The sequence below is a fragment of the Bacillus rossius genome, chromosome 1 (genome assembly GCF_032445375.1).
Source record: "Bacillus rossius redtenbacheri isolate Brsri chromosome 1, Brsri_v3, whole genome shotgun sequence".
Lineage (NCBI taxonomy): Eukaryota > Metazoa > Arthropoda > Insecta > Phasmatodea > Bacillidae > Bacillus > Bacillus rossius.
In genome coordinates this window covers 198,302,616-198,325,128 of record NC_086330.1, presented here as the reverse complement: position 1 = coordinate 198,325,128, position 22,513 = coordinate 198,302,616, and the positions used below count along the sequence as shown (strand labels likewise).

General features: G+C 38.6%; 1 long non-coding RNA gene across 1 annotated transcript; it reads left to right on the top strand.

The window, feature by feature from the left end:
- The first annotated feature begins 6,388 nt into the window (after nt 1-6,388).
- Nucleotides 6,389-9,837, top strand: LOC134527221 (uncharacterized). Its single transcript, XR_010074128.1, has 2 exons — nt 6,389-6,566; nt 9,579-9,837. It is a non-coding gene; the product is annotated as an uncharacterized LOC134527221 (long non-coding RNA).
- The last annotated feature ends 12,676 nt before the right edge of the window (nt 9,838-22,513 follow it).

Genomic DNA, 22,513 nt, shown 5'->3' with positions numbered 1-22,513 from the left:
TAATTTATTCCTAAATAATTTCAATCTCTAGCCCTCGGGGCCGCTCTCGGTCGGTGGGACGTTTAATTAAATATTTATATAACTCGTTACGAACTTCTTTGTCGCAGTCCACAGGAGACTCATAGCGCATTGCCACATGGTTTACCTAAGCTGATCCGTGCCCAGGCCTTTTACTGTTTTAATGGAGAATGTGTAGGGAGGCGTGAGTTATGTTATTAAACCTAAATTTTAACTGAGTCGTGAGTTATATTTTACGTGATGAGAATCCAACCTTTGTACGAGTGTGGCGTGCCCGACGCCTAGAGCGGGCCAGGTTTGGTGTAGATCGACATAAGCGAATCCATAGGGCTGGTAACTCGTCCCACATGGGTCACGTCACGCCCTGAGAGAGAGGATCGGCCGGGGTCCACGTGCCTATTTCACGTGGTGGCGCCCATATAAACATCTTTCCCCGTGAAGCAGTCGAGAAGATAGCCCTCAAATGGCTCCCAAGAGCTTGGGGCGAGTTACATCTTACGTGAACGTGTGAGTTAAACGGTTGTGCAGCAGGAACCGCACCATCAGTAAACAACGTGACCGGCTGAACACGTGCGCGTCTGGGAAGCCCGACTCGAGCGATCATGTGGCCACATACCAGACAGTGGACAGTGCGGGTTGTTTATATATATATATATATATATATATATATATATTTAATTTTTTTGTGCGAAGCCGTGTTTGTGTGTGGGTCACCATCCGTGACGCGTAACAAGAGGAAGAGGCAGTTCATCAGCCTCAACCACGCGCACCTCATGACGGGAAAATCTGGCTTGGACACTTATCCGGGCGCGATACAAGAAGGTACGTTGTTTGAGTTAAACACCATATACTGTGTTATGTGTTCTCGACCACGACAGACTGGCGGGACGGCAGGAGCCTCGTGGGTGGACTTGTGCGTGTGCTTGGGGCAGTACGAGGGGTCACGTGTTCAGGAACAGGCAGTGAGGGAGGAGTACTACGGTCCGGAACAAGGGAAGTGCACGGCAGCGGGATGTGACGGGAAATCGCGGGAAGGCGGCTGGTGTCGGAACTGTAGAGCGTTCAAGCATGCAACGTGCTTAGATAAGGTCGAGGTGACGTCATTACGGGACGTGTGGTACACGTGCCAGTGGTGCCACCACGTGAGACAGACGGCGCAGCACATCGGCGGGCCGACGGGTCGCACTTTTGACCTGCCACGAGCGAAGCTAACACCTGTGGGACATGTAGAACTTCCTGAGTTTGCCGGGGGAACTCGACCCGCGGTTATTTCTAAGCACGTGTCAGGGACGACTGGACCGGTACGGGGTACCAGAAGACGAGTGGGCAGACCGCGCAGGCAACATGCTCAAGGGGGACGCGAGGACGTGGTGGCAGATCGTGCATGAGTATGACATGTCGTGGACGGAGTTTTCGAGGCGATTCGAGGCGCGGTTTGCAGACGTGAAGGCCGAGATGAGGGTGCGAGCTGATCTCTACTGCCTCGCACAGGGCCCGACGGAAACTGCGGAGGCGTTCGTGGTGAAGAAGGTGCGCCTGTACAAGCGGCTGTTTCCTGGGGGCGAGCCTGCGGAAATGTTGGAGCACATTGTCGAGCTGATGCGCCCGAAGATCCGCCCACACCTATGAGCGATGACGCGGCAGCCCGCGGAAGGATTTATACAGCATGCACGCGCGGTGGAAATAGATCTGCGAGCCGTGGGAACGACCAGAACCAAACAGTCGTCACCTACCACCCCAAGGACCACTACATCAGCGGACGCCAGGGTGTTGATGCCCTACATCACGCCCAATCGTGACGACAACACGGGACGCAACGGGGTCGGCCAGGGCTGCCACCCTCCACCAACGCGTCGGACACGCGCCATCGGTGACGGACGGCCACCTCAGTACCACACATGCCCGTCAGGCACGCTCCACTGGCACGAGGACTGCCCGGTACGAAACAGATACCGGCCTGACTTCACAGGACAACAGCAGACGGGAAACGGGTGGCAGGGGGCGGCGAGCGGAGACAGCTTCCCTCCCCTGCACCACAGACAAAACACAGATTGATGACAACTGGGCCACTCCTGGGCCACGTGGGCGCGGCGGAAGCAGACCTACTACGGATTCCGGTGGTCGTCAACGGGCACGCGGTCCACGCGCTTGTTGACACCGCTGCCAGCTACAACTGTGTCACAGCACGGGTGGTCGACCACTCCAGGTTCGAGCCCCGACCGGGCCGACTGCAGCTGGCTACTTCCGGAGACGCTTGCCACACCCAGGGCGTCGCGACGCTGGACGTGTACGTGCAGGACCAGCTGTCAACCACAACTGCCGTGGTGGTAGAGCATCTGTGGGACGACGTCATCTTGGGTCTCCCGTGGCTTGCCGAGCAGCACGCCTTCATCGACGTCCGAGCCGGGTGCGTGCACGTTGGCACCCAGGGACGTCGGACGGCCTACGGACTGGGGCAGCCTATACCACCCGATGTAAACAAGGTCAGTCTCGACGAGTTTCAGCACGGAGTTCCCCCGGAGTTCCGTGCCTCCATCCAGAAGGCCATTGATCAACAGTGCAGTGTGTTTGCATCCGCGGATACGTTAAAGCGTACCACCATAACTGAGCATGCCATTCCTACCTATCCTCACGAGCCAATGTTTATCCCGCCCGGTAGCTACGGCCACACAGGTAGACAAACAATTTTAGATCAGGTCCAGGACATGCTTCAAGATGGGATAATAGAGCCAAGCGAAAGCCCCTATAATTTTCAAGTTGTGCTAGCGGAAAAAAGGACGGGAAATTACGTTTTTGCGTGAATTTCAGACCCATTAACAAAGTCACTGTCAATGCCCCGCCCCCACTACTGAACATACCGGATACTCTCGCAGGGCTGGGTAATGCCAAAATTTTCTCATCCCTTGATCTTAAAGCCAGATATTGGCAGGTGCCAATCAAGCCAGAAGACAGATCAAAAACCGCATTCACTGCCCCAGACGGACGCAGGTTCCAATTTTGTGCTATGCCCTTCGGCTTGCAGGACGCGCCCGCAACTTTCCAGGGAATGATGACGCGAGTCTTAGACAATTACTCCGGTAAATTTGCAGCAGCCTACTTGGACGACATAATCGTGTGGTCACAGACGTGGGAGGAGCACGCACACCATCTTGCGTTAGTTCTAGAGCGCCTAGCGAGTCACGGCCTCACGTGCAACAGGGAGAAATGCCATCTAGGGACCACGAAGCTAGATTTTCTAGGCTTAGTCGTCAACGCGGAGGGGAACAGGCCAACGGAGAAACAGCTGAGCGTCACTGTAAACAAAGAGCCGCCGCGCACACGTAAACAGCTACAGAAATTCCTCGGCCTAGCCAACTGGCTCAGAGCCTTCATCCCAGAGTTTTCCATTGTTGCTGCCCCACTGACAGAACAGCTGTCCCCTAAGCGACCGTTCAGGTGGACCACCGAGACCCAAGGGGCCTTTGACGAGTTGAAACGCCGGTTCCAGGACTGCCATCTACTGGCGCGCCTAGACCCACACAAACCTCTCATCGTGCAGACAGATGCCAGCCAGGAGGGGATAGGCGCGATCTTACTACAACTCGGGGAGGAGGGTGAGCCGCGAGTCATTGAGTACGCCAGCGCTAAGTTCGGGGACGTAGAACGGCGATACAGCGTTAACGAACGGGAGTGTCTGGGCCCTTAGACGCTACCGTCCGCACTTAGAAGGCCAGCGGTTCGTGCTACGAACAGACAGTCAGTGTTTGAAGTGGCTAGCCACAATGCAGGGACGACGATCGAAGTTGACGCGTTGGGCCATTCTGTTACAAGCGTTAGACTTTACAGTTGAGCACGTGCCTGGTAAACAGAACGAGCTAGCGGACGAGTTGTCCCGCAATCCGGACGACACCGTCACGGCACGCGATTACGCGGAGTGGGAGGAGCTGCTACCGCCATCTAGCGCCCGCCCGACTAACCACGCACGGACGCCAACGTCACACGCGGCCGTCTGCGCTATCGGCCAGGACACAGCACCCACACTACCGCCGGGCGCGGAGTTGGACGACCTTGACGCCTATGTGCGAGCAGTGCAGATCACAGATGCCGCGACACAGGCACTTGTACGTCTTTGCAGGGAGTCTAACTGCGAGGGGTACCGGACGGTAGACGGACAGCTACAAGCACGACCTAAGGGGACGGAAGGCCCGTGGCGGACGTTTGCACCAACCACCACACACCGAGAAGTGTTCGAGATGATGCACGTCAACAGACTCGCCGGTCATCCGGGCGCAGACCAAACACGACACGACATCCGGGAACTGTTTTACTGGCCAGGGGTCAACCAGTTTGTGCGGGAAAACGTGCGGAGCCTAAATTTTAACTGAGTCGTGAGTTATATTTTACGTAATGAGAATCCAACCTTTGTATGAGTGTGGGTTGCCCGACGCCTAGAGCGGGCCAGGTTTGGTGTAGATCGACATAAGCGAATCAATAGGGCTGGTAACTTGTCCCACATGGGTCACGGTCACGTCACGCCCTGAGAGAGAGGATCGGCCGGGGTCCACGTTCCCATTTCCCCGTGAAGCAGTCGAGAAGATAGCCCTCAATGCATAACCTCAATAGCTACACCTGATGGCAGTTTTTTGAAATTCCACTCGAACACCAACCTGCAAATCTACACCAAGAAATTCAAAATATTCCAAACTATGCCAAGGTCAGTAAATAATTAAATAAAAGACATCAAACATTGAAAATATGGATAAGTTTGACAGATGATATATCAAAAATATACTTGGATAAAGAGCAAAACATACAGTTTAAGGATTTTTACCTCGACGAAATTGAGGAAAAAACAAAAAGTGCTGAATCTATACCTAGTGGATCAAATAGAAAATTGGAAAAACTGTTAGAAAAATTTCTTGAAGAAAAAAAACTATATCTGAAACTCAAAATTTAGGGAAAATTTGCATACGATTTCATGATTCAGAAATTCACGGGCAGAAACTCAAATGCTTACCAGTGGATTAAAGATTTCAACAAAGAATGTAAATGTTTGCTAATCAAAGAAGACAAAAATAAAATAGAAATTTTAAAACATTTCTTAGAATGCTCTAGTGTAGTTTGGTACAACTGCATGCAAATGAAACTTACAGTGGAATCGGACTGGAACAAATGGGAGAAAATGTTTTGTGAGACATTTGAAAACAAAGGATGTCACCCATCAGATATGCTGACTTAGAATAAACATCAATGACTTCCCGAATATATTGATTTTCATAGCAGTATATTGAAATTATTGAGTACTGTAGTTCTTCAACATGCTATATTGGATATATATTTTAGAAGCAGCCAATATCTACTCAAATTCACTTTAATAGCAAAGTCATGTAATAAATAAAAAATTGAGCCACATCTAGAGACACTTCTGAGATAAAACAATATTTATCGATTTTATTTTAGCTGCAGCTAATATCTATTCAAAACCTACTTTAATAGTAAATTGATGTATCTATCAAGTTTTTTGACATTGTTATAAAATTTCTTGCATACGTCGATAAAGAAGTATCACTTTAAATTATTAAATAAACCAAACTAAAAAAGTAGAAAATAAATAATAGTTAAAAAAAACTAAAAAACACGCTTTTATAGAAAATTGTACTAAAAAAATAGAAAATAAATTTTAATAAAATTGAATTAAAAATAGTGTAAAAAAATGTATTTATTTAAAAAAAGCGTGGGGTGCTTTTTAAGATATTATCAAAATGATAATCCTTCTACTCATATCTGTCAATAAAATAATTATAACTATTGACACCATGCACCCCACGCGATTTTTTAAATAAAATACATTTTTTATACAATTTTTAATTCAATTTTACTAAAATTTATTTTCTATCTTTTAGTTCAATTTTCTATAAAATCGTGTTTTCTAGTTTTTTTAAACTATTATTTATTATTTGGTTTAATGCAAAAGTTAATGATATACTAGCTGCAATAACCGGCGTTGCCTGGGCTGAACACAGGGTGTAGTTAGTAATTGTCTTCTTAATTTGAATGTCAAATGTAAAATTAATTTAAATCACTTTCAGGTCCATACAGACGCTGTTCTGCCAGTTTATAGTTATTTACCTGGTCTGTATATGTAATATAGACTTTATAAAGCAATATACAAAAAAGCTAAAAATAAGAGATTACTAATATTGAAATGATTCCATTATCTAGCTAATACTCGGCCTGCATTGCAATGCCTCATTCAGTTTTGTTTTGTAATATGTTTGAATTAGTTCCACATATACAAATCATCTATCCATCTAACTATATATATATAGATTCGTTTGGCAATATTACATTGTGGTTGATGGACAGCCGAAGATTCACCCCCTTAGATCGACATGCCCTTCGGGCTGGGTCGGTCATGTTCGGTTTTTTTTTAATTTTTTTTATCTGTACGTTCAAAACAAACATTGCATTATTGATCAAAGAATTGTAGACTAATGTTATTATATATTTTTTAAGAGTAAAACGCATGTACACTAATATTGCCCTGTTACTAATTATGAGATTTTCAGGTAAGTTATTGAGCTATTTCTGTTTGATTTGTTAGGAGATTAGTTTTGTCCGTTTACAAGTTAACCTTGCTTGTGTTATTCTTGGCAAGTAATCATTTCTTATACAAATTTTTGTACACTATAGGCTTATTATTTAAATTTTAGGTAGCGTGTGGAGATTTCATCTTATGTTCATGAGCGCACAACGTATAAAATATAAAATCATAAGAAATGTTTTCTGGTGGTGTGTAGCAGTTAACCGCATTTAAGTAAAAATATTTTAAAATGATTGTTACCAGAGCTGAATTACATTGAGGTGAGTGCACTTAATATAATTTGGGGTATTGCAGGAAAAATTATAAATTCCTAAAGTGTTTTTTACTTCCTGACATGTTTAAAATTATTATTCTCTATGAGGGTTGTTTGATACTGCAAGTAGTTTATCATGTTTAACATGTGGATAGGTTAGGATTATTTATTACAAATCTGTAATATTGAGATACTGCCCTTGGGTTAGCTGGATTAAAAATACAGTGAAATTTGTTAGGTTAGTAACAATATACGTACAGTGATTCTAAGTACAGTGGAATTTACATTTGGTTAGCTTACGATGGCGCCAATTAAAAATTCTGTAAAATCAATTGAACGGTTGGATGTTACTAACCTAATTTAACCAACCAATATGCATTTACAGTGATTTTTTAGGTTATTATCTCACGTTGCTGCGTTTTGTATGCAAAATAAACTTTGGACTCTTATTAATTTTTTTAAATCTCTAAATATGTACCTGTATTTACTCTAAAAAAAGTTTTTCTAAATTCAGACTTGTTTTTGAGAAATCACTGTTTATAGGTTATATTACATTACCTGTGCAGTAAAGGGCCTGTCACCATGTTATTTAATTGAGTTGCAGATCTTGTTGTTTTTCATACACAAATTGTATATTTTTTATTTGGATATTGCAATGCAGTAACGTAAATTATAACATTAAAAAAGTTTAGGGTACTCCTTATTGTGCATTACAAACCCAAAGCATCAGTCCTTGAGAGCGATATTTTTAGCAGTTTATAGGTGCAAAATTCTGATTTTTTACGTGAGACAACACATAACCTGACATATAAAATAAATTTTCATTTTGTAACAAATGATTCCTTTTATACGTCAGGTTACGTGGTATTGCAGGTAACTAATCTATGCTTTGCGCCTCCATACTGCTGTAAAAAAATCCCTGTCAAGGGTTGGCGTTTTGGTTTGGATACACATTAGAGACTCGTAACTTTTTTAAAACATTTATTTACGTTTCATTGGGTTATAATATTCAAATAAAAAATATATACATTCTTATATATATGGAAAACCACAGGATCTGCAATGCAATTTGAGGAAAAAATGGCGACAGCTGCTTTACTGCATAGGCTATCTAGTGTGACCTGCAAAATGTGATTTCTTGAAAACCAGTAGGAATTAAGAAAAGCTGTTTACAGTTTTAATAGAGGAAGATTTTTAGTGTCTGAAAAGGTATTTTCAGAATTGTATAATTTAATTTATGGATAAGCATCAACAAAAGAAAATTACCTTTTTTTAAATTTAGCTAACCAACCATTCACATGATTTTACAAACTTTGTATTGTTTATACTTACCTGCTTGAACATTAAACTACTGTTAAACCATTTATTTAATTTTTTTTAAATATCTTTGGGAATTAGCGCAGTGTAATCGAAGACGTTGACTGTATTGATGATTGATTTACTTTATTGATGAGCAACAAAGTTGTATCATTGTTGGATTGGTTAAGAAAATTCAAGCATCAAGGGTACTGATCAATGGTTTTTAACATTATATTTACTTGAGTCCATTGGTAAAACGTTAAAACACTGGATAGGCTAAATTTCCATCGACTGCTTATGTTATTTCTTCATTCTCACTTGAAAGCAATTACAGGGTTATACTGTAGTTCACAGTTGCAATACTTGGTTAGGTTAGTTACATAAGTGCTGTTAAATCACGAAAATGGTTAGGGAAAGGTAACTTCTTCATAACTACTGTAAAATGGTGTAAGCAATTCTTTAGGTAAGTTTACCTAGACTTTAAAAATAATTTATTTGGCGAAGTACGTAGTACTAAGAATTACTATTTATCAAATTTGGTTTGTGTGGAAAAGTTGTTACTCTAGGAAATTTCTGAATCCATCTTTGTAGGAATATAAACTAATATTATTAAGAAACAAAAAATACAATGTGTGGTATATTTTAATTTTCTAACTCCCTCTGAACTCTGCAGTTATGCGATTATCGATAATAATTGTAAATCATTGCAATGTACATCCGACACATTTTGTAGTGATTTCACAACTGTACTATGAAGTAATGCCATCAACTGCTGCAAAATAACATGCTGACATCTATTCTCATGTAGGCATTTTGTTGATACGACTAAAATATGAGCATAGAGGATACATATAGAATCTTACAAATTTTGGTAACCTACCTACTAATACTCTCCCCGAAGACTTTGATTAGATACATGTGACATGCATTACATGAAACAAATTCAACTTCTAAACATTTTGCTTGAATCAAAGCCTAGATTTGCTTAAGCTAATAACAAGCAAATACTTCACTCGAGGCCCTGAGAAACATACTTCTAAAATTGTTTAGTTACTTGGATTGTTAAATACCTAGTTTTTCTGCAATAATGGGCACAAGAGCTTAATTTTACAACTCAAAAGTTGTTGAAGCATCAAATAGAATTATGTTTTGCATATAATTTTTTTTCACATAAATGAGTATTTGTCAAAAAGTATTTGGAAAAAAATATCTGTTTGAAAGGACAAAGAAAAATGTTAATTGTAGTACATAAATGAGAATTTACCAAAAGTATTTGTGAATGTATCAAAATTCTAACTAAAATGGTTTTGAAAGTAATTTATCATTCTGATACGCATAACTTTTTTCTTTGATACATTTATTTATCAGTTTCATTTCTCTTTAGTACAATCTAATCATTTAACTTTGATTTCTTTTTTGTTTCAGGCTTGTGGAGAACAGCTTTTTTTTATCTACTCTTTGGCTGGCCAATGTAAATAAGCAATTATTTCATGAATGCAGCGAGAGAGTTTATTTGATGTATTTTAAAATCACTGATAATATTTATTGGTGTATTTTAAAATCACTGATAATATTTATTGGTGTATTTTAAAATCGCTGATAATATTTGTTTTGTGGCTGGAAGATGGTAACCATGGTGACTTGTGAATTTTTATGAAGGATTAATAAAAAGCAGTAAAAATTATTAATGGTTGTCACAAGGAATTTTTTTTTCAATAATCAATCAATCATCTACACTCTACAGTAACAATTTTCCTTAACTCAAATAATATTTCAATACATATCTTATAAAGTATTCATATATGTACAATATAGACCAATTTTGAGCTATTCTGATATCAGTATATTAGTTATTATGAACATATACTATCAGAACTACCATTTGCATATAGTGCACATACATACATAACACTAGCCAACAACCATTAAAAAAAACACTACTGTATACACTTATATTAAAAAAAAAACAATTATAGACAAGTACAGATTATTCATTATTATATTCTAGAGCCAATTCCAATAAGTGTAAGGGCGTACCGGTGTTACGATTTGAATTATTGGTGGAAATAGTGGGCGCCACCACATGAGTGGGCACGTGGACCCGGCTTGATACTCTTGCTCAGGGCATTACGTGGCCCGTGTGAAGCGAGATATTAGCCCTCCTGATTTTTAACGCAACACCTGTCCCTAACTAAGCCCGCTCTCAGCGTCGGGCACGCTTATAGTTCACCTCAGTGGGCTCTTAGGGCGTCCCACACGCCGCTGACTGGTTAAGGACCCACGTGGCCCCCCCGAACACAAAGACACGTGGTTCAATTAAGTTGGTTTTATTTACTTACACGTTACATGCCATCATACAATACTTCCGTGATACTGTTAAAAAACGCCCGAGGCACGAATCGGTTTAGTTGAGGAGGCGGACCACACACGTGGTCGCCTCAAGCCTTTACTTAGAACACGGGTGGTTAAAAACTCCGGAGAGTATATAAATCACTAATTAAACAGCCCCACCGATCAAGAGAGACCCTGAGGGTGAAGAGAAAACGATTTGAATTAATTAACTGAACAGAACTACTTATTGGAGAGACAACGGTGATGTCCTCGGGGTGTCTGCAGAGACGTCCGCTCTCGGCCGTCTGTAGAAGGAGACTGGGGTGAGACAAGGGCTTGCGGCAGGAAACATGGCGCTCTTTAAATAAAATTACTAGATACACATCCATGACCAGACCGTCTGTAATAATTACTTATGTGATAAAATATAGTTTGAATAAAGTTATGTGTTGGTTCCGTCATCGCCCGCTAGGGAGCGTTCGTGGCCGTGCTTGCACGTACTTTATTACAAATATATAACATATTAATAAAACAAAAGGCACTCACTTACTGAATCGTCATGACACTATTTTAGGGGCGAAAAGGAAAGGTTACAATAATATTAATTATAAATAGGGGTGCGGCACACTGCAGCTAAGCGCCCTCTTGCCGGGCTACCAACACACGCACGCACTCGCTGGCGGGAGGTTTGAATATGAACAGAGGATGGAGGTGTTTGGGCGGTGGCATATCGGATTCGAAAGGGGGCCGCAGGCCCGGATGACGTCAAGTGTATTATCAACAAAAGAAAATATTTTTTTTTAAATAACAATATAGCGATATGAAGGAAAATCTGTATTCTGAAGTTCTTGTATATGTTTGGTATCAATCAATGTAAATTAATCAATCTTTGATTAAAAAAATCCCAAAAATGATTAATAAATAAAAAAATTATTGCCAACCAGCTCTGGGTTTTGCATGAGGGTTCAACTTCTCTGACTTCTGAGATTACAGACAAGATTTTAATTAATAATACTATTGGCTTCATTACTAGATTATCTTTCAACCTATAATTTATTATTTGAATCAGTTCATTGAACTCAAATATTTGTAGCAATTTGTTTAAATGTTCATGAACTTGGATTATTTAACATACAAATGTAGGTAGGCTTACTAGACCTTTAATGCTAGAAGATTGTAATTACATAGGCCTAATTTCACATTTACAACTAAGTCTTGGAGCTGATTTACATTAATATTTGTGCTAGACTTTGTAATTCTTAAAATTTTATTTTCTGCAATGTTCCAAAGAGCATTGCTCTATTTTGGAACAAAACAATTTAATCTGACAGTTAGTTACAACACTATTCTTAATAAAACAATGCACATTAGCCTGTATAATATGAATTAGATCTAACATAAGAACTACAAACTGCACATTTGCACTTAAAATATTCATCAAACAGTTAAGGAAAGAGATTAAACATAACATTTAACTCTTAAATCGTCATACTTAATTTTAGTTATCACACTTATGCTTGTACGTGAACAGGATCAATTATTAGCACTGCAAATGCACATTTAACACTAATAATTATATCATACACAAATGATATCAGTAACATCATACTTCATTTTTGGTGTTACAGTAAGCTTCCGTAAATGTTTCTTTTCCTCAGAACATACATCAGAAAACTTTTCTTGAATTTAAACATTACAATAAATTTTTAAATAATGATTTGTTACATAGCAAACCTTCAAAATATGATTTACTTCCAATTTTTCGATAAACGCCATTGAAGTTTTGCATTGTTTGCCATGGAAAACTATGGAAAGAAATAAACAAATAAATAATTAAAAATATAAAGACACAACTGAATCAGCTGTAGTTGAACATACAGAACCAGCGAGGGGAATAAAAATATTATAAAATATAATATGTTCACTAAAGGTATGAAATTAATGGAGGATGTCCTACATTAATAATAATTAGTAACAGAGAACAAAGCAAATTTGTAGAGAAGAGACTTTTAACAGTAGTAGAATAATAAAATCCTGATGAGGCTGTTTCAAAAATTGCAAACATTCCTACACATAAGAAGCCCTTAATTTCAAAGACTTCAGTCAGTATACTAGTATACTGCTCACGATCTGTAAAGGTAAGGTAATTAAATTAATGGGGGAAAAGGTAAAAAGCATTTGGTTTGTGATCTTATAAATGTGGTCATTAGAGGCAAACATTGGATCTCTGTGTTTAAGTGCTCACTTTTCTGTCACCAAAGTGATCTGGGTTTGATTCTCAGCATGGTCATTAATGGATCTTTTGATAGTGGGGAACATAGCAAACATTGCAGTGGTTAGTTGGTTTTCTCAGTGTGCTTACGTTACTTCACCCATACATTCTGTCATTATATCATTAGCATTTTATAGCCCTTCATTTTTTTGTAATGATCTAGAGGTCACCAAGCTGAAAGCTCAATTCATTTCCTTCATTGACAGATATAAGGGTTGAGGATTTGAACCAAGCAAGATAAACATTTTAATGTTGCCTGCTTCGTCTTCTATAGAAAATTAAATCTAATATTTTGAATTGCTCCTGTGCTGCACTACTATTGAGAACGAGTAACCTGCACTTTTTAAGTCATCAAATAAATTAATATAAACGGTTTCACTGTCTACATATGCCGGAATAGTGTTATCTGTATCACTTTTGGTACAATTTTGCAATTTATCTTTTGCTAGCTCAAAAAACGATGTCATTGTTCACGTTCAAAAGCTGTAGCTATAGTCCGCGCTTTTCTATTACCGGTACCGAAGTTACCCGATCGAGCGACGAACTTCGGAACTGTTCGGGCATGTCGATCTAAGCGGGTGAACCTTAGGCTGTCCGTGGTTGATTCTGAAATGTATCTGAGACATTATATTGAAACTTCCCATCATGCTTGTTGGCACTGAAGTTTAGAAATCTTTGTCTTTGTGTATTATTTTTTGTTTTGGCGCAGTATTTTTGTACTTGGATTTTTATATGTGGTGAATAAATTGTAATTTTGAACATTATTTATTTCATGTTAGTTTACTATTTTTTGTTTTTACTTTCGCACTTAAGCAAGTACCGGTATAAAAACAATCTTTTATGCGTCTTCGAAATGTGTAAAGCTGTAGGTTAAGGAATGTATTTTTTTTGTCGGTATGCTTATTATGCTCAAATATTCCCGTGCGCTGTTTTCAGTCTGATTTTTAATTTATGTGATGCATTAACAGGATATTCGCGATTTAATAAAATTGCTAAAGCATCTAACAAGTTTTCTACTTACTGTAGCTATGCCGCTATATGGTCGTTGACTAGAACACGAATGCTAATGTATGGGTTAGTCCCTTAATGTTATCTTTAGTTAAAAATCACAAATATAGGCTTATAGGTTCCTAAATATTTTGGTTTTAAAAGCATTTGATTAAACCATTTTATTTTATTGAGTTATCACCTTCGGGCTTTTATAATATTGTCGCGGTCCGGAAATTTCAGTATTTTTTTTTCTTAAATTTATTTTACTTTTGTTTCTCGTCAGGTTTACGTGTTGGTGTACGTGCACGTTTCCAGGCTCGGCCGGTTGATTTCGACACGCGGGTATTGGAATATAGGTTGCTGCGACATTAGTTTACAGGCACAGCGGGCTTTTGCGAGGCTGCGTGGTTAGCTAATTCTCGCGGGTCGCTGGCCAGGGCCCGCTGAGAGGTTGCAACACGCCGTTCTAGAAAAACCCGCTGTGTAACGTCGATTTTGTTTGTTCTGCCACGCGAGGCTTTTGTGTACTCGTTTCGAGGACTCTGTCCTGATTAGTGTTGCCATCTGGCGTCCGACTTTGGAAACGTAGACTGAAAAAAAAACAATCGAGCAGCGCAAGAGGGAGAGGGGGAAACTCGCTCGCGCCTGCGCAAAAGGAACAGCCTACTTCACTTGTTTTTCATTTTTTCCTTGTGGGAGAGGGGGGACAGCCAGTTCCTCCTAGGCTAAGTTTTCCCGGTGTTCGTGTTTTTTTTTTTTTTCGGAGTGGCCCAGTTTTGTAGTTAAAACCTCCTTCCAGGGAGGGGCCGAGGCTTTTTGCCTCGGGACCTCTCTGGAAGCCGGGTCCACGTCGGTTTGAAACAACTTTTCTCCGCCTCAAGTCAGAGGGTAAGTGATTTGGCAGTGATGGATAGTGAGACTAAGCTTCGGGCTGGACGATCTTCGTCCTGTACTTAATCTTTTAAGAAATAATGTAGTATTATTCCATCCCTATTATTTATTATTATTTGTTTTGGGAAAAATCGACGTCTGGTTATAAGCATGTATGTAGTGGTAACTGGGAAGTATACTGTTCCTCAGCGGAGCTGCGGCGATGAGAGAGCGGCCATGTTGTTGTAGCGATAATTGTTTGCCGGCTGACTTCACTCTAATGTGTATTTAATGTATTTATTTATTCGTGAATCTATTTGTTAACTTATTTGTTATTAATTCATGTGTTAAACTTTTTTTTTCAGAGTTTGTTTATTGTGTTTCTAGTATTTATCCTAGTAAATAAAATCTGTGCTTGAATGAACTAATCATGTTTCTTTTCAGTACATAAATTATACCCTACACTTCCTGTATAGGGAGAAGACTTGGTCTCGAGTACCATGCCTACCAACGAGCTACAGTACCACCCCCCAATGTTATAGGTTATTTATTGCTATGTGTATAGGTGTACGCGGGACGTCTGACGGAGTCACGTCACAAGTGGTGGAGGCGCCGGGTAGTCTCTTGTAGGGTTGTTTGCGCTTTATTTATTTTTTTTTTCTCTTCTCTTTTTCTTTCGAATTTAATCATGTTTTATTCCAGAGCAGTGGAAGAAGTGTCGTGTGGAAGCACGCAGCAAATGTGTTGCGTTTTGCTGCTCCACGTATTTTTAGTTTTAACCTTACGGTTTTGTTTAAATTTAATGAATAAAAAGTTTTTGGTTTAGTTAAGTTAGTCACTCAGCCAGTCAGTCAGTCAGTCAGTCATGAGTTTTTTTTGATCAGGTCACCTATCAAGTTTTATTTAGTTTTAATTACGTAAATTCTAATGCCGGTTTAATGATTATTTAATTAATTTTGAAAATTATCATAATTAAATTTTTGTAATGAATCTAAGAGTTTGTGTGGAGTTTTGGTTTAGGAACAATGTTAAAACTTGTGTTAAGTAATGTTGTAGACAGTGCTTGTTGCGGACGTGGAAAGTCATGTGTTGTGGAGCGGTGACGAGCGCGACAGTCAGCTGTGCGCTGACCTTGAGCGGTTTCCGGCCTGGCGCGACACGGCTCGGCACGGTGCGGCAAGACTCGTTCCGGCCCGGTGTTTACCGGCCGGCTGGTCTTCCAAGGATACAGATAAGAGTTTCACAGTTATTTTTTTTAACAATTTGGTTTATGTGCGTTATTAGTAATGTTGAGAGTAATAATTTTAAAGTATTTATTTATTTGTCATTATAATTATTTTTGTTTTAATAATAATTAAATTTTTTTTTAACTTTGCGTTTTAAATTGTAGGAGGTACACAGTAGAAGGGATTAGCTCTAAGAAAAGTGTGAGGTTTGTTTATTTGTGTATGTTAAGGGAATGAACTCGAGGGGAACAGTAAGGCATTATTGTGTTTTTTCTTTGAGATGAGAGAGTTGTTGTTATTGTCCAGCCAGTGGAGCTGAGCTGGGACAATTTGAGGTGTCCCTGGGAGAGTAGGGACTGTAGCGCAGACCCATAGGAGATGGGCTTGCTACTGGTTAAGGGTCGGGAGAACCCTGAGATGTTAGTAGTTTGGGGCAGGAGTTCCCCATGGTAGTACCGAAGTGGCTATCCCGTATGGGATAAGGGTACCACTTCATTTAATTTTATTGGTGGGGTTAGAGTCCCCTGTGTAGTGAGCCTATAGGAGATAGGCACTACAGCGAAATTTTTGGTTGCTCTGGAGGTAAATTCCCTGGGTTAAGTTAAGGAATTGTTCTTAATGTTAGGAAGTAGGGAAATGTGAATCATTGTTGGAGAGTGAGTTAGTGTACCTGCCTACGTATTAAATTAAATTTTTAATGAATTAATTTATGAGAAAGTTTATTGTGTTAATGATAATGGAAGTGAGTTAATTTTTTTAAAATTGTTTTTGAGTAAAGTATTTTAAGTTATAAAGTTAAATAATAGAGTGAGTGGTGACAGTTATGATTGAGCATTTTTGAATTTTTTTTATTTATTCTACTTGGAATGTAATGTTTTAATTTGTTCTCTCAACATAAGTAAATTTTTTTTTTAATAATTTTTTTTTTTTTAATACGATGTCCCTTATACATTTGTTGACACAAGTAATAAAGCATTTTTATTTATTTACAATTTTATTTTAATTACACGAAAAATTTGTATTTAGCTTTGTGATACAGAGAAAACTTTTTTTTTAATGAGTTGTTTTGTTTGTGCTTGATTCTTATCGGTTTTGTGAAAGTAGTGTTACAGTACTCAGTTCAGTGGTGACCTGTGACTGACTTCATGACTAAGAAGACTGAGCATGGTGTTGCTGGCTGCACATCAGAGTGAATCTGATGGCACCACCAGTAGCTGATTGTTTCGAGGTGTTGCTGTTTTCACCAGACAAGACCAACCAGCTGATTGCTGCCTACAGCATAGCAGATGTTAAGGTGAAAGTATTTTTATTTTTCTTATCATGTTCATTAATTTTTTTTTTTTTAATTTTTGTCTAGGATGTTTAATGCAATTTTTATTTCAGCTTTCGTGGTTTATTAATAACAGGCAGATTTTAAGTGAATAAAGAAAAGTATTTTTTTTTGAATAGTCTAATTTTATGATGTTGATTCAGGAATTTGTTTTATTAAGATAGCAAGTTAAATAGTAAATAATGGTTAAAAGTAACAGACATAATTTTTGTTGATTTTGGCTATGGCCCTGGTTCGATTAGTGGTCCTGGTGTTAACAAAATTTATTTGTTGATGATGCCATTTTAGGAAGTTAGAGAGTAATGTAATACAGACCCTGGAGGAATGGGCTGTAGCGTGAGGGCATGGAGGCCCTGGTTGTGACTGGGTTCGCAGGGTAGGCGACCCTTAGTAAATGAGAATTTTTTTTGTTGTTGTTGGGTTAGAGTCCAACAAGGTGTGTCCACAGGAGGTGGATGTTAGGCATCTATTGGCTTTTGTTGTTTTGAAAAAGTTAGAAGCATGTTGATAGTCATCGATTTCGGGTTGGAGTCATTCGTGAACCAGGTGCCAGAGGTCAGATCGTCAGAATAATTTAAATTTTGATTGATGAGATTATTTGTAAAATTATTTAGTTTTGGTATTGAGGTTTTTGGCCTGTGGGTATGTTAAATAATTTTTTTTAAAGACTTTTCAAATAGTTAACCTATACCCATCTTTGTTTAGAATCGTTTAACTATTAGTGTTGCCCAAGTACAAAAGTATTTTCATTTGCCTATTTGTCGCTGTCACATTTATCAGGAGAACTTGTATGTCAAACTTAAGATACCTATTGTTCATGTTAATTCTAGGGATGGGTTGAGTACACATTTTTATCGATTCCGATACCGGTACCGATTCCTAAATTTCGATTCTCGATTCCGAGTCATTCCAGTTTTACATTCCTGGTAATTCTGGTCACATAATTAAAACTACTTAAGAATTGAATGCATTACATAATGATAACATGCATAAAGGATAATTACAGTAGAACCCTGTTATAATGTTCCTGCATATAATGTTTTCCTGCTTATAGTGTCATATTTTTAAAGTCCCAATATTTCCCCCATAAGAACATATCCTGCATATAACATTCATAAATAGTGTAATTTCCTGCTTATAATGTTTGCTTTCTAACATTCAATAAATGGGGAAAAAATGTTTTAAAACCAAATTATTCCAACATTTATGATAAAAAGTTTCCTTTATGTATGTTTATGTTTACAATCACTGCCATACAATACATGAAGTTTGTTAAAATACAATTTTATGCAATATACTGAAGGTACACAATGTTCATAGTTACATGTCAGTTGGCACCCTTAGTCAACTCTTCCCTTCCTTGCCATTCCAGTGGGTATTCAGATGCACGTACATAGTCCTATGATATTTAAGTTGCCAACCATTGAGCGAAGGCATAACTAAAAGTGTTTTCTATTGCTTACAAATATTTTTATTTTTCATTCATACGTAGGAATCCCAAAATTAAACATTTTCAGGTGGCGAAGGAGTAGACGTTCTCACTCTTAATGTTGTCATCATGAATCGTGAGACAATTTTACAAAAAAATGTGGCAGTGTATCTTTAAAGACAAACAAAATTTAACCAGGGAACAAGACGAAGTTGAAAAATTGTTGGCTTGTTTCAGAAAATTCTTGTATCAAGTATACTATCTTTGGTTTTAACATTAAAGTTGTTTAAATAACTTTGTGAGTCCATTGGTACAAAGCTTGAACATTGTTAAGTGCTAAATTGAGATTTCCTGCTTAAAACGTTTTCCTGCTTATAATGTTTTTTTCTTGTGCTCCCTTGAAAAACATTATAACAGGGTTCTACTGTATAAACTTAGGATTAAATGTTCAGCATCTTCCACAAATAAATCCTGTATGCAAGACCGTTAAAGGAGACTTGCCATATATAAACAATAAACATAAAATAAAATTGCACTATAATGGTTATGCAGTTATGCACGTTATATTCCTTCAAGTTCTTTGCTAAAAAAAAAAACCATCCTTGCTTGTTCAAGGAGTGACAAAATAATTTTCGTGTCACTTCTACTGAATAGACATTCGCTGAAGACTGTTAAAAATGACACTTGTACGTATTGATCATTGATACTTCACTGCAAGTCTAAACAGAGTAACTAAACCTGTATGCTACACTACAGATAAGTTTATTATACAGTTATGGTTATGAAACACCAGTGAAGCCAGAAGATCATTTTTAGGCCTTTTAGACCATTTTTTAGGCCTTGTAGACCAGATCCTTGTGGTGCAGGTTTTTGTAACTCATGTTGTATAGCATGCACCAGAGGAATAATCTAAAGTTGAAAAAAAAAAAGAAATGATAAGAAATGTGCCAGTGTTGGTTGGCAGGTCACATGCTTTTGTCTACTAGTACTGGGCTGTGCATAAAAAGGTACAATATTTAGACAGGGTTCTTTAACAGGCGATAATGCCGATAACATAACATCTTTGTTCAAAATGGGTTCAAAGGTAGCACTACTTTTTTCTGTAGTACCTTTTGACTTGGTTGGTGACAGTGCAGTGTTTTTTTGGTAGTAATGTGTGCCGGGATTTCAAATGCTTCATTAAATTAGTTGTAGATTTGGAAGTACCGCCCCGTGAAATTTGTGCACTACAATTATTACAAATTGCATGATTGACATTTTCACTATTGATGAGAAAATGTTTCCAAACTTTCGACATGTTGATACAATATCCTACCATTCTCCACGTAATTTGAAACGACAGTCGGCGAACATTCGTTTTACTAACAAACTAGCAAAACACTTGAAAACAGTTTTAGCAAAACAATATTTGTGCCAAATAAATAGCATAAATATGTGAAACAATTCATAGTAACCTCAATAGCACGACGGTGAATTACTGTTTACCTTTGCAAGTAATAAACACGAGCCTCTGTTGGCGGTATGGCCAGAGAATTCTGTAAAATCGATTGTTGCTTTCATTATACAATTTGTCCCGTACGCAACGAATCGATAAGTTTCGACTTGACTTTATGTTTTATGGCCACCAGAGGTTTTGTCGAGGCCATCATCCTTGAATGGAACATAACTAAAATGGTGACGACACGTGATGTGATCTCGTTTTATAACCGTCACTTTCTTCACATAAAACAATGAACTTTTCTTAACTGTAAATAAAATTAATTAGTCTTTTTACAATTTATTTACATCTAATACATGAGTGAGGAATAATGTTCTTCGATCGTGGAGTTTTAATTAGAGGTTAAACATGCCTGGTAACATTGTTTTTATTTTTATTTGTATAAAATTAATATTTAATAGTAATGAGCATTATTAGGAATATCATGCGCATACGGCAGGTAAGATGTATTAAAATATGTAATAAAGCTCAGACGAAAATATATTACTACTGTATTTGCTTAACTAACCGATACCTAACCTACCTTGCCCATTTTTAGTACCCGATACTGAGTACCCAAATTTTTTAATAATCGGTGGTATCGAGGAATCGGAGAATCGAATCGACCCATCCCTAGTTAATTCCAATTGGAAACTATTTCAGTTTGTTGCGATACCTTTCCGCTGGAAAAATAACACTTGCCACTTAGAGCACGAGCCCAACTTTTTAGCAGTAAATAATGAGCAACTGGTGACCATTCAGGGTAGAAATTTGTTGGATTGTCGTCCCTTCGAAGACAGTTTATGTTTTGTTCCCAGATTTTCAGGTGATGCCATGGGAAGTTCTCTATGTCCTAAAGCTTTATTTCAGGGAGTGACTGCAGAGAAACTTGGTGAACTGTGTGCTTACAGATGCCATTGGGGAACCCACCTCATGATTACGCAGGCTGGTCCTGAACTGTATTTTCTAACTAACCCTGTTGGTAAACTAGAAGTACAGTGTTTAGTGAATAAGAACCAAACCTTGTTTTTAGCTGCTGCAGATCGACCTGGCGCTGTGGACATTGAGGTCCCTTGCGATTGTCGCCTGTACATGAATGATGAACTTAAAATTAATGAACTTTATCCGTGTGATTTTCTTTCTAAAGCTAAATTCCAAATGATTCATGTGATTCCAGCTGCTTGGTCAAAATTAAAAAAAAATTAAAGATTTTACCTTTAACAGCATCTTCACACACAGTTTTTCCTTCATTAGAAGATTGTTTAGACGAGGACTGGCCTTCTGTTATTCCTCACTTGAATTTGGTCGTTTCACGTTCCTTTGCGAGGCCCGAAGAATTACAGCTGCGAGACCCGGTGGAAGTTGTAAGCTTTTTGTTAAAACATTTACAAAGTATTTCTTTATTTGTGATTGGTGGTACTTTATTACTAATTGTTGTAAGAAACCCTTATCTAGTGGGGATTGGTACCTTACCCCGCGTATCAGCTTTTAGTGAAAATGTCATGTTAACAATGGAGATAAGCATAACTGTACTTATACTTGGTGTCATAATGTGTATGATTCTTTTTCTGCTATGGAAATGGTTGTTACTCAAGTGGAAATTACGGAAAACTGAGGAAATCTCACCTACTGTACAGACTGATGTTGCAACTACAAGTGAAACCTTTAACTTACGTGAGAAATTTTCTGAGAATTGTCGATTAAAATCTAAGTTGGTTAGTGAGTCAGGTGAGGAATTTCATGTTTATCTCACCCTGTGTGATTAATTTAACAGAACCGTTGGTTATGTTTGATTTATTCACCCCATGGAGGGCACATAGTTGTTAAACACTTTTGTGGTTAGGATTTATAATGTTTTTGTAATTAACTGTTCAGTTCAGAGGTTTTACTTTTTGTTTAAAGAATAAAAAAAAAAAAGAGACAACAATCGAGGATGAATCTAGGGGCCCAAGCAATTATTAATCTAGGGTTAATTTTTTTTTAATTATTTGTTTACGCTCGACTTTGATTTAACCTGGGTAGGGATACCTTGTTCCTGGTCTATCCCCTCCCCTGTCCGAACCTGTGTGCACTCGTGCCTCTGAAGACAGTGTAATTCATTTTCCACAGACTCAAGTGAGGCAGAGTTGTTAGCAACAAGTGTTTACGTTTTCTTTTTCTTTCATAAAGAACAGACAGTGCATCGATGTACCACCCGGAAAACTACACTTTGGAGGCCCTGAGAGCCCCTTGTGCGACTCGTACGGTATATTTCCTTCCCATTCTATTTTTAATGTATAGTATACACATGTAGGAAGATTTCTATATACCAGCTATATCGGTGCCGATGGCCAAAGTGGGTAAAATAAATTGTTTGTGAAAGGTACCCTGAAAACTACACTTTGGAGGCCCTGAAAGGCCCTTGTGCGACTCGTACAGTATATTTCCTTCCAATT